Source organism: Tenrec ecaudatus, chromosome 2, assembly GCF_050624435.1.
Source record: "Tenrec ecaudatus isolate mTenEca1 chromosome 2, mTenEca1.hap1, whole genome shotgun sequence".
In the NCBI taxonomy this organism is placed as follows: domain Eukaryota; kingdom Metazoa; phylum Chordata; class Mammalia; order Afrosoricida; family Tenrecidae; genus Tenrec; species Tenrec ecaudatus.
Genome location: NC_134531.1, coordinates 166,010,266 through 166,023,269, shown reverse-complemented (window position 1 = coordinate 166,023,269; position 13,004 = coordinate 166,010,266).

Below are 13,004 nucleotides of genomic sequence, written 5' to 3'. Positions count from 1 at the left end.
AATGAGAGTTCTTCCCAGAGCTCTGTCCTTGTAAGCTGTTTTCAACATCACAACAGTTTCTGCAGCGTTTTTCCCGAGCAGGAAACAACATTTCACAGATACAGGCTGTTCTCTTCAATTGGCCATCGCAAAAAAACGAGGCTCCAGAGAAAATGCTTTTAAAAAAGTTCACTGACCAGAGAGATGCCACTGGGCGCACTAACTCAGAGCAAGTTGCTGGATGCTTACCTAGCGAGAAAATGTGTATTATGTCAGCTCTGCTCTGTTCAGCGCAATTCCGTTTTGGTTTTTTTGGGGGGTGAAGTGAGGGTACACGTCGTTTATTTCAGATGTCTGACTCGCACCGTTTGTCCTATTGATTGCATTTCTAGAGAATCTTAGTTTGTTGAAGGCAGAGAGAAAGCTAATTATTTGAGAGTCTGTAGGCTTCATATGAAAAAACTAGAGAATATTTCTCTAATTCAGTAGTATGAGGTTACTATTGAATTTTTTATTTTCTGCACCAACCTCACCTTTTTTTGTTCTTTACAAAACAGAGTAGAAATGAAGTAGATGGGAAAAGCAAGGATTATATTGAAATGCCAATCTCATTTCATTAAATGAATTGTGGAGGCTGAGATAGTAATTATATCTTCAAAGAATAACTTCTTTAAATACCTTGAGTTTAGCATTCCCTTCTAGAAAATTTTTTTCTCATTCTTTAAATTATGTGAAATTGTCCCAATTAAAATTAGCCTTCAGAGAATCCGAGCTTAGGGGGATATACTCAGCATAAAGATGATACAAAATATACCCCCAAATCTCCTCTTTAAACAGGTCTGTCTCTTTAGCTGGTTTGCATCACCTGAAGCAGTTCCCCAAAGGTGAACAGTGCTTATTTCAGAAAACAGAAAATAAATAGTTTAAGGTCAAGTCCATTACAAAGTTGGTCAGGATACCTGCAGGCTTCTCTCAGTGGATTTGGCCCCAAAGTATCCATATTTATTGGGAGCAAACCTCTGTCTAAAAGAGCATGCATTTTAACTCTCCAAGGAGGACAGATGCTGATCCAAGTCACATCCCTAATAATGAGCTTGGGGTTGAGTTCATGGTGGTATTCAAGGCCAGGTCTGTTCTTGCCCTGCCTCTGGCTTTGTACTTGAACTCATGAATGTCAGATTCAAAGTTATTATTAATTACAGTTTTAAAAAGACACTTTAGCTTAGAATGAAAGAGTTGGAAGCATGCAAGAGATTAGGCACTCTCAGAAGGGAGAGAAGATGGAGGGAAAAAAAGAAACAAAGTCAGTAATTTCACAAGAAATGGAAAAGTCTGATATAGAGGGTAGAAACAATGCAGTTCCCATAAAGGCATGAAATTTTATTTGAGTAGCAAATGTCTCTAGAAGGTGTTGGTTGAAGGCAAAGAAGAGAAGGTGTAGGATAAGCTAACCTATTTGCGAATTAACTGACCTTGACTTTGGTGACTGACTTACAGAGATGCTAATTCATAGCCTCACCATCCCATAGTGACTGTGTGTGTCAGTGCAAAACTGCTGCATACCCTATTTTTGAGAACTCGATTATTAGAGAAACACCATGGAACACATTTGGATAGACTTTAACCTCCCACTATTCAATGAGCAACTGAGAATGTTAACTGTTTGTACCTGTGTTAGGCCAGGTTGACTAGGGAAACATATCCAGAGACACTCATATATGTATAGGAAAGAGCTTTATATGAACGAGTAATTGTATATCGAGAAAACATCCCAGTTCAGTCCAGATCAAGTTCATAAGTCTGATCGTATCCCATATGTCCGATACTAGTATACAAATTCCTATTCAGACTTAGCAGTACATGTAATGATGCTGAATGCAGGAAAATCACAGACTGGTGTTTGGAAAATCTGTGGATCCAATTGCAGTGCAGCTGTCTAAATGTGGCTCCTCAAGAGGAAGGTGAAACAGAAAGTGTGGCCCTATTCCAGGGAGAAAGAGAGGAAGTTCCCAGAATCTCCCTGAGAAGGCCAGGCCCACCAGGAGGCATCATCAGGCTGTGACCTGATTGACAGTCAAACTCCACCCATTAACTGTATTTATCAAGTGGACATGAGATTACATAACTACCACTATACCACTCAGGGATTCTTGAAACCTCTAAGACAATATTCACCATAGTTATTAAGATTCTTGTCCTCTGGAATAAGAGGAAAAAACAAGAAACTATCATTCTTTCTAAGTATATCAGACAGATTTCAGGAAGGGGAACAAATTCTATGTTTTTATGCAGAATAGTATTCTTTAGTAGGATATCCAGCTCCTGAATCACTAGAGCTAGGCAATAGACTTTGTAACTACGGGCTTAGAAATAGCAGGATTTCTCATACCTGATTTGCTGACATAGCCTAAGCCTAACAGCCCAGCCTCCATTCCCACACTCAATGCACTGAATAGTGAAACTACTGCTAGCAATTGTTCCCAGAATAGTGAGAACAAAACCTTGTTGCACCATCACTTCTGTCAGAGGGAACACTCAGAGGTCCTACTTCATTGTCCCATTAGCTCCAATTCAAAGTTTGGGTAAATAGGATAAGTGATGACTTGGTTCTGACTCATCAGGACTATATGCTACTGAAGTAAGCCATTATGGGTCCTGGACCAGCCTCACTGCCATTCCTTTGTTTGACATCACTGTTAGAGCCACTGTGCTAATTTAGTTCATTGAAGGACTTCCTCTTTTTCAATGACTCTACTTTACTAAACATGTTGCTCTTCTTCAGAAGATGTGTTCAACGTACATATGATGCAGTCTCATAATCATTGCTTCTAAGGAACATTCTGGCCATACTGTTTTCAAGACTGATTTTTTCATTCTTTTGGAAAGTTGTTAGGGGCCAGTGAGTTGACTTCTACCCATAGCAACCCCATGCACAACAGAATGAAGTATTGTCTAGTCCTGCACCATCGTTGCAATTGCTCCTATGCCTCAGTCCATATTTGCAGCCACTGTGCTAATCCAACTGGTCGAGGGACTCCCTCTATTTTGCTGCCCAACCACTTTACCAAGCATGCTGTCCTCCAGCAACTGACCTATCCTGACGCTATGTCCAAAGAATGTAAAATGAGGTCTTGCCATCCTTGCCTCTATGAAGCACCCAGACAGTACTTCTTCCAAGAGATTGGTTTGTCATTTTGGCAGGGCATGGCACTTTCAATATTCTTCCCCAGCACTGCAGCTCAAATGCAGTCATTCTTCTTTGGTCTTCCTTAGACAACATACAACTTTCACATGCTTATGAGGCAAGCTTTGGGTCATACCAAGCTTTGGGTCAGGAGCACCGTAGTCCTCAAAGTAATATCCTTGTTTTTCAAAACTCTAAAGAGAGATTGTGCAGCAGATTTCCACTATGCAATGTGTCTTTTGAGCTTTTGATTTCTGTTGCCTTAAGCATTGATTGTGCATCCAAGCAAGATTTACCTTCGACAACCTCAACCTTTTCTCCCTTTTTCATAATATTACTTAGTGTTCCAGTGTGTGGATAGTGGTCTTCTTTATATTGAATCATAATCAAAACTGAAGGCTGCAATCTTGGATCTTCCTCACTTTCAACAAGCAACATTGTGTCATCTGCTAATCAAAGGTTGTTCATAAGCATTCCTTCCATCTTGATGCCACATTATTCTTTATGTAAGCCAGTTTCTCTGATTACTTGCTCAGCATACAGGTTCAACAAATATGGTGAGGGGATAAAAATCTGACTCACACCTTTCCTCACTTTAACCATGCAGAATTTCCTTGGTTTGTTCACAGAACTGCCTCTTGATCTGTGTTCCTCATGACTACAATGAAGTGTCCTAGAATTCCCAATCTTCTCAAGGTTTTCCACAATTTATTATAGTCCACAGAGTCAAATGCATTTCCACAATCAATAAAACTCGAGTAAACATATTTATTGTATTCTCTACTTTCAGCTGAACTCCATCTGACATCAGCTATGATATCATCCCTTATTCCATATCTTTTCTGAATCTGGCTTGAACCTCTGACAGCTCCCTCTTAAGTACTTCTATGGCTGAAGTTGGATAATATTAAGCAAAAATTTCCTTCTGTACAAGCTTAATGATATTGTTCTGTAGTTTGATCATTGTTTTGAGTGATCTTTCTTTGGAATGGGTACAAATATGGATCTCTTCTAGTAAGTTGACCAAGTAGCTACCTTCAAAATTTCCTGGTATAGATGAATGATTGCTTCTAGTGCTTCATCAGCTTGCTGAAATATTTCAATTGATATTCCATAAATTTCTGCAACCTTGGTTTTGGCTAATGCTTTCAACACATCTTGACATGTTTCCTTGGTTCTTACTCATATGCTAGTTCCTGAACTGGTGAATGTCGACTCGTTCCTTTTGGTAGAGTGACTGTGTATTTTTTCTATCATCTCTTGAGGCTTCCTACATAATTCAATATTTTGCTCATAGAATCTTTCAACATTTCAACTTGAGCCATGAATATTTCTTGAGTCTTTCCATAGAAGATATACTGAGGATGTTCTCTTAGTTTTCTGGATCTAGGTCTTTGCATGTTTCAGTATAGTATTTGACTTTGTCTTCTTGAGCTTTCCTTTGAAATTTTCTATTCAGCTCTTTGACTTCATGCTTCTCCCATTTGCTTTAGCTACTCTACAGTTAAGAGTAGCTATGTTTCTGAGTCTTTTCTTATATCTACTTCAACATTTTCTTTCTTTTCTGTCTCTTTAATGATGTTTTGCTTTCTTTGAGAATGATGGTCTTGAGGTCCTCCCAAAGCTCATCAGATAGTCTGTCTTTAGTGTACAATCTACCCAATACGTTCATGAGATGCTCTCAATATTCAGATGGTATAGACACAAGGTGATATTTTGGCCCTCATGGATTTGTTTTAATTTTCTTCAGCTTTATCCTAAACTTACAAATGAACAATTCTGGTCTTTTCCACACCCAGCCCTTAGCCTGGTTTGAGCCACTGATATTGCAAAGTGCAATCTGAAGTACAATGCTGTCTGAGAGAGGAATACATCTATCCACCTGCAAAGAAATCCAATCAATACTACTATTATTCAAATTTATCCACCAACCACAGAAGCTTGTGAGGAAGAAATTGGATTCTACCAATGACTTTAATTAGAAATGGTTCAAACATGCAATCAAGAAGTATTGATAATTACTGGTGATTGGAATGCAGAAATTGGAAACAAAAAGTGAGGAACAATAGTTGGAAAATGTGATCTTGGTGATAGAAACTGATCTGGAGATCACATGAGAGAAATTTGCAAAACCAATGACTTGTTCATAGAAAATATATAATTCCAACAACACATGGACTTCCCAGATGGAACACACAGAAACCAAATCGCCTACATCTGTGGGAAGACACAATCAAGAAGCTCAATATCAGCAGCTATTCTTCTGGAAGTCTGTGGTATACTTAATATTCTTCTCTAAAACCATAATAGAAGACAGCAATTATTCTCTGATCTCTCATAGTCATTATCAAGATTTTGCATGTTTACCAGGTGATGAAAATATCAGGTGATGAGTTAGAAAAGGTACATCTTAGTCTTAAAGTTATTATTTTATTTTTGGTTTTTTAAGTATAGCCTTAGCTGAAAATCAAGTGTCTGTCCTTATCAGCTTTTCTAATGAAAAGGCCCCAAACATTGGGAAAGAGTTCATTCAGGAAAGAAAAAAATTGGTCAACTTAACTTGTCGTCAGTTATTGGGTTCAACATCACTAATTATTTAACTATATCATGAACTAAAACAAACGTGTATATTCTGCCATATAGTGATTGTCTCAAGAATAAACATATGACAACAACGATATAAGTGTGTGTATATATGTGTATATATGTGTATATGTATATGTATATATATACCATATTAAATGAAGGGGGAAGTGCAGAGTGGAGACCCAAGGCCCAAGTGTCGGCTAATGGAGATCCCCTCATAGAGGGGTATAGGAGAGGAGATGGGTCAGTCAGGGTGCAAGGTAGTACCGATGAAGAGCACAGCTTTCCCCCAGATCCTGGATGCTTCCTCCCCCCGACTACCATGATCCGAATTCTACCTTGCAGGACTGGATAGGGCAGAGGCTGTACGCTGGTACATATGAGGGCTGGAGGTACAGGGAATCCAGGGTGGATGATACCTTCGGGACCAAGGGTGTGAGGGACGATGCTGGGAGAGTGGAGGGTGAGTGGGTTGGAAGGTGGGAACTGATTACAAGGATCCACATGTGACCTCTTCCCTGGGAGAGGGACAGCAGAGAAGGGGGGAAGGGAGACTCCGGATAGAGCAAGATATGACAAAATAACGAGGTATAAATTACCAAGGGCACATGAGGGAGGGAGGAAAGGGGAGGGAGGGGGAAAAAAAAAGAGGACCTGATGCAAGGGGCTTAAGTGGAGAGCAAATGCTTTGAGAATGATTGGGGCAGGGAATGTATGGATGTGCTTTATACAATTGATGTATGTATATGTATGGATGGTGATAAGAGTTGTATGGGTCCCTAATAAAATGTAAAAAAAGAAAAGAGGAGAAAAAAATGATTAGGGCAGGGACTGTACAGATGTGCTTTATACAATTGATGTATGTATATGTATGAACTGTGATAAGAATTGTATGAGCCCCTAATAAATTGTTAAAATTTTAAAAAAATTAAAAAAAAAGAAAATGATGAGGGCAAAGAATGTACAGATGTGTTTTATACAATTGATGTATGTATATGTATGGATTGTGATAAGAGTTGTATGAGCCCCTAATAAAATGTTTTTAATAAAAAAAAAAGAATAAACATACGACTCAACTCAGGTTCATCAAAATCATCCCTGAGACCTTAGTGCTGAGAGTCCGATTATGGCTATGTCTTCTCAGTAGGTGACTTATCAGGAGACTGTTTTCTAGTCTGTAGGAGGCAATCTTTCAGACCTCATAGAGAAAATGCCTGTAGTAGAGACAAAGACAGAACCTTGATGGCGTTGTTTAGGTCTCTTCATTCGTCTGGAACATAGACAGCTAGTCCTCATGGGGATCTGAAACTCAAAGCATTTCAATTTTGTTTAAGTTAGTATTCTATTGAATGTCACTAGGAATCTGAAAATTTCTGAATAATCAAGTTTTAAAAGCTATTACATGACATAATGATGATATGCTTAGTTGGAGTCTAAGGACTCTTCTCCCATTCTTCATTGCTTTGGGGGCAGACATATGACCTAAACTTCAGTAAAATTATTATTATTATTTTCATTTTCAAGACTTACCCATATCTTCTATTAGGTGCCACTTTCTGAGAGAAATGCATTTCAAACTTTTGGTAATGATGTTCCCTCTTTCCTGATGTACTTTTGGTTTTCTCTTACTCTATGCAAACACTTCCCTTCCAAGGCCTAAGGGATGCTGCTACAAGGAGTCCTCTGTGACTGCTTCAGCCTTCATCCGTTTTCCTCCTCTCGGGCTATGTCCACCAAGGCACTGTGTGCATCAAGGAATCAGTTATTTGATTTTCTACATTCTCTCTTAGTAAGAATTATCTCATGTGTGTTGGTGCCATATTATATATTGTATTATACATTCATTCAAGATAATAAACAAACTTGACACTTGTTTTTCTAAAGCATATGCACAACAGGGGGCGGGGAATTTCACCTTTATGCAAAAGAAGCTGGAAGAAGCTCCCCGAAAGATGATTCATAAATACTTATTGCTATATTTATTCACTATAATAAGTGAAACCAAGTGAAAGTCAGAAGCTTACCCAAAGTCATATGTAGATTGTCAGAAGGATGATCAGAACTCAGGAGTCCTCTCTTCCATAGGAATTCTTTTTTGGCTAATATCGCAAGTAAGTTTAACTGTTCTGAGGTTGAACCAACAGCAAGCTAATAATATTTAATATTTCCTCAATACTTATTCTATTTTGATAGCACACTGTCCTTGTATCACCTTGTCTAAAAACATTTGAGAAGACTGAATGGTGGAAGGGCCAGTGGATTTGACCCAAATTACATAACTGGTGCCAGAACAAGAATATTAGCACAGAGCTCCAAGATTTTAAAAACTCTTCTCTGAACTATGGAAGCCTTAAGTGAGCTCCATAAATAAATCATTTGTGTGGTGGTTACCTATTACAAATCAATTGAAGCCCCAGATCTTAACCGTTTTGACACAACACCTTGATGCTCTAAAGAACCCAGAGCTTCAATGCTCAGTCTGTGCCATCTCACACTCCAGATGATACAAGTGTCTCTTTATAGCCATGTCCCACATTTGGCTTATTTTAATGGAATGCTAATTATATATGCATTCTCCATACCCAGATTTAGACGAGGCACCCAGTTGAGCATGTTTAATTTTCTTCCACGGTAATTATGCCATATCCAGGTGAAAACTGTGCTGCCTGAAATGTATGCATTTCTCAAAATAACATGGATATCTGTCTACTAGCGGGCTGTAAAGCTTTAGCTTATTGTTAAGTACATTGTCCAATTTTTTTGCCATAGATATATTTGAGAAAGCTAAGGTGTGTCGATTGATCATGCATGAATAATGAGTTAGAGGCTGGGACAAGAGCAAAATTACCTCAGCTGACATTTGTTGATCAAGAAAGCCTCCAATGGTTTATCATTTCTCTGCTATTTCAAGGCTTGAGCCCTACCTATAACTAGTATCTGTGTCACAATAAACAATATTGAGTGCTTTGGGTCTCTAGAATAACTATTTCTTCTCCATTCAACAATTATTTATTGAGACTCTAGGGATATAATGGAGAAGAAAAGAGTCCCGCTCTCTAAGAGGAGGTATGTAAGTAGAAAATGGCATACTAAAAAAATAAGCAAATGCATAATTGAAAAATATTATTTTTAACAATGATAAATGCTCTGTATAGAACAAAATAAGCCATTGGTATTGGAGAGACCAGCAGAGATGAGGCAGGAGATTGCAATAAATGAATAGTTGGTAAAGGCTTCTCTGAGGAATAGAAATATCATTTGACGCCAGAAAGTTGAGACAGCGATGTGGAGATCAGAGAAGAGCATTAAAGGATAAGGCACAGCACGTGCAAAGGAAATAAGTAATTCCTGAGTAACTGAAGCAGAAATCAGAGGTGTTGATCATGTAGGATTTGGCAGGCCATTGTAAGAAAGTTGAATCTTATTTTAAGTATAAGACAAAGGTATTGGAAGATTTCAGTTGGAGACTGATGCGATGCGATTTGTAAGTTTTCTGTCCCTCCACTCCACTTGCAAACTTAAGTTCCAAATAGCAACAAGAGAAGGCTGTGTATATAAACTGTATTAAACTGTGCAGATTTTCTTTTTTCTGGGACAATTGGGAAATTCTTTCCAAATGGTCACATTATCACAAGACAAGTACCTTCTTGGAGGGTTTTGCAGTACTCAAATAGGCAAAGGCCTCCCAGAAAATTTACCCTTGATGTTATGGAGAAGGAGCTAGTTTTCTGAATGATTTTGCTGAGTTTCACTGAAAGCTATAATGAGGCAAAAGATACAGAACTTTCTATGAGGGAAATAAAGATTTTAGTTTTGAGGAACCTCTAATAATATGTGTGCTAAGCACGGGAGCAGATGAAGGGGCAGGAGGAGACAGTGGAACACAGCCTGGCACACGAGGCCGTGAGGATGATGTTCCTGAGTACAGCAGCCAGTCCACAGAGAGAACAACATGGCTGGCCCTACTATGAGACATGATGCCCCTCAGTGACTAAGGGCGATGCAGCGGACAGCACCGGAGACAGTGTGGGAATTGCACCTGACCTGATCTCACCACACCTAGGCAAAGCACTGGGGGAGTGCAGTGGAACAGCAAGGGAATGGAGTGGCAAGGTCCCCAGGGAATGCTGAAAGTGGACTTTGGGGCCAGGGCGTGGTGCCCCAACGACTGGACTGGAAAACGCTCCTAAGGGCCAGCTAATGATCCTTGAATGAACTACAAACCTTTCTTTTGTGAAGTGTTTTGTTTTGTTCTTTGTCAGTGGTTTGTTTTTGTTGTTTTATTGTCTGGTTGTATACTGTTGCTTTGTTTTCCTCTGTTTTGTTTTTGTGCATGTTAGTGTCTCCACAGGTCTGTCTGAATAGGACAGGCTGGATGAACTATCTGGAGGAAAAACAATAGGACAGACAGTTACGGGGGGGGGGGGGGATAGACAGTTCCGGGTGGGGGAGGGGGAGGAGGGTAAGGAAGTGGTGTTAATAAACACAGGGACAAGGGAACAACATGGGACCCAAAATGGTAGTGAGGGGGGAGTGGCAGGCCTGATGGGGAACGATCAAGGGGAAGGTTGTGTAGAGATGAGGTATAGCTGTAGCCCAGGTGGGGACGGAACATGGTGGTGGGGCAGGAGGAAAGTCAAGGGAGATGGAGGAAGGAGCGGGGAGTCAAGGGGCATTTATGGAGGTCTAGACAAAGACATGTGCATGCAAACATATATATGAGGATGGGGAAACAGATCTATGTGTCTAAATTTATAGGTTTAATATTAAGGTGGCGGAAGGACCTTGGGCCTCTACTCAAGCACTCCCTCAATGCATGAATACTTTCATTTATTAAATTGGTACTCTATGATGCTCACCCTTCCGACACAACTGCTGAAGCCAAAGTGGGTGAACAAGTAAATGTGGTGAAGAAAGCTGATGGTGCCCGGCTATCAAAAGAGATAGTGACTGGGGTCTTAAAGGCTTGAAGATAAACAAGCGGCCATCTAGCTCAGAAGCAACAAGGCCCACATGGAAGAACACACTAGCCTGTGTGAGCGAGTGATCCCAAAGGGATCAGTTATCAGGCATCAAAGAACAAAAAATCATCATATCATTGGCTGCACACCTCCATGATAGGATCGCTGAAGACAAATGGGTGCATAAGCAAATGTGGCGAAGAAAGCTGATGGTGCCCGGCTATCAAAAGAGATAGTGACTGGGGTCTTAAAGGCTTGAAGATAAACAAGCGGCCATCTAGCTCAGAAGCAAAAAAGCCCACATGGAAAAAGCACACCAGCCAGTGCGATCACGAGGTGCCCAAGGGACCAGGTATAAGGCATCAAGCAAAAAAAAAAAAAAAAAGAATATGTGTATGTGTATATATATATATATACCATATTGAATGAAGGGGGAAGTGCAGAGTGGAGACCCAAGACCCAAGTGTCGGCCACTGGAGATCCCCTCATAGAGGGGTATAGGAGAGGAGATGGGTCAGTCAGGGTGCAAGATAGTACCGATGAAGAGCACAGCTTTCCCCCAGATCCTGGATGCTTCCTCCCCCCAACTACCATGATCCGAATTCTACCTTGCAGGGCTGGATAGGGCAGAGGTTGTACACTGGTACATATGAGGGCTGGAGGCACAGGGAATCCAGGGTGGATGATACCTTCAGGACCAAGGGTGTGAGGGGCAATGCTGGGAGAGTGTAGGGTGAGTGGGTTGGAAAAGGGGAACTGATTACAGGGATTCACATGTGACCTCCTCCCTGGGAGAGGGACGGCAGAGAAGGGGGGAAAGGGAGACTCCGGATAGAGCAAGATATGACAAAATAACGATGTACAAATTACAAGGGGCACATGAGGGAGGGGGGAGCGGGGAGGGAGGGGAAAAAAAAAGAGGACCTGATGCAAAGGGCTTAAGTGGAGAGCAAATGCTTTGAAAATGATTGGGGCGGGGAATGTATGGATGTGCTTTATACAATTGATGTATGCATATGTATGGATTGTGATAAGAGTTGTATGAGTCCCTAATAAAATGTAAAAAAATATATGTGTGCTAAGGACTGTGAGTTGTGTTTTCTGAAGCAGCTCATGGTCGTACTGAGGTGTCATTCATTCAGACGCTAATAGGTTAAGAAAAAGCAAAGACTCTGGTCATCAAGGGCACGGGTACCTGTTCTAGCTCAGCAGCTTCCTGTGGCTAGGTGTCATTTTCTTGGTTTTCACTCACCGGGACTTAATGTATAACAGAAGGAAAGAGTGCCCCTGTCCTACCCCATTCTCAAAACTGTTGCTGTTGGAGCCCATTGTCTGAATCACTGTTTCAATCCATTTCCCGATAGCCTTCTTATGTGTACCAAGCACCATGTCCTCTCATCAGCGTCATATTAGCCATGCTACTGGATAGGAAGGAGTTTCTCTTTGGGGTGTTAATCCCAACAGCCACAGCAAGTTATAGTTAACCAACAGAATGCTTGTTTGTTTTCCCACTTAGCTTTTAGTGGAAAAATTCCTTACTGAAAGTGCTCACCAGAATTATCAACTACTGTCACGTTGTTGTTGTTGAATGTTTCAACTTCTAATGACCCAGTATGTCAAAATAGAACTATGACCATAAGTTTCTAGGCAAAAATAGTTTTAGGAGCAGATCGCCAGGTCTTCCTCCAGTGTAGGCAGTGGGTGAGTTTGAACTGCCAACCTTTACATTCAGCATTTTAGAGCTCTAACTAGATTATATACGGCACAATTTAAAGGCATGCAACTCTAAGTAGTTTCAGATAATTTCTCTACCAGGTATCACATAATCTTCCTATTGATTAAAATAAGCCTCATTTTATTTCTACACTTGAGAAGAATAAATTCATTTTAGAGGTATGAAAATCTTATAGTTAGAGAAAAATAAGTCACTATCAACCAAAGCTTTAGAAGTTAGCTGGTTATCTTTTAATCTTTCATATCCTGGTCAGAAATGTCCGTCAGAGAACAGTATCAGCTAAATGTTCCTCTAACTTTCCTGTTCTTAAATTTTCTTTCCTTCTCAGATAGTTAAACTAGACCTCTCTTTCAAAGGGAAAAAAAAATCCATAAAAATGTGATCCACTGGTAAGCCTAAACAGGAAATGTTTGATGCTTCCTTGTTCTCAACATAATAACCAGAAGTATGGCTAACCCTAAATCTTAGCCACCAAGTGACTGGTGGTACTCCTGCCCATGTGCAGTTTTAGCTTCACTTGCAGTGGATTGGCCACTGCGGCAGCAGCTCTAAGTTTAAA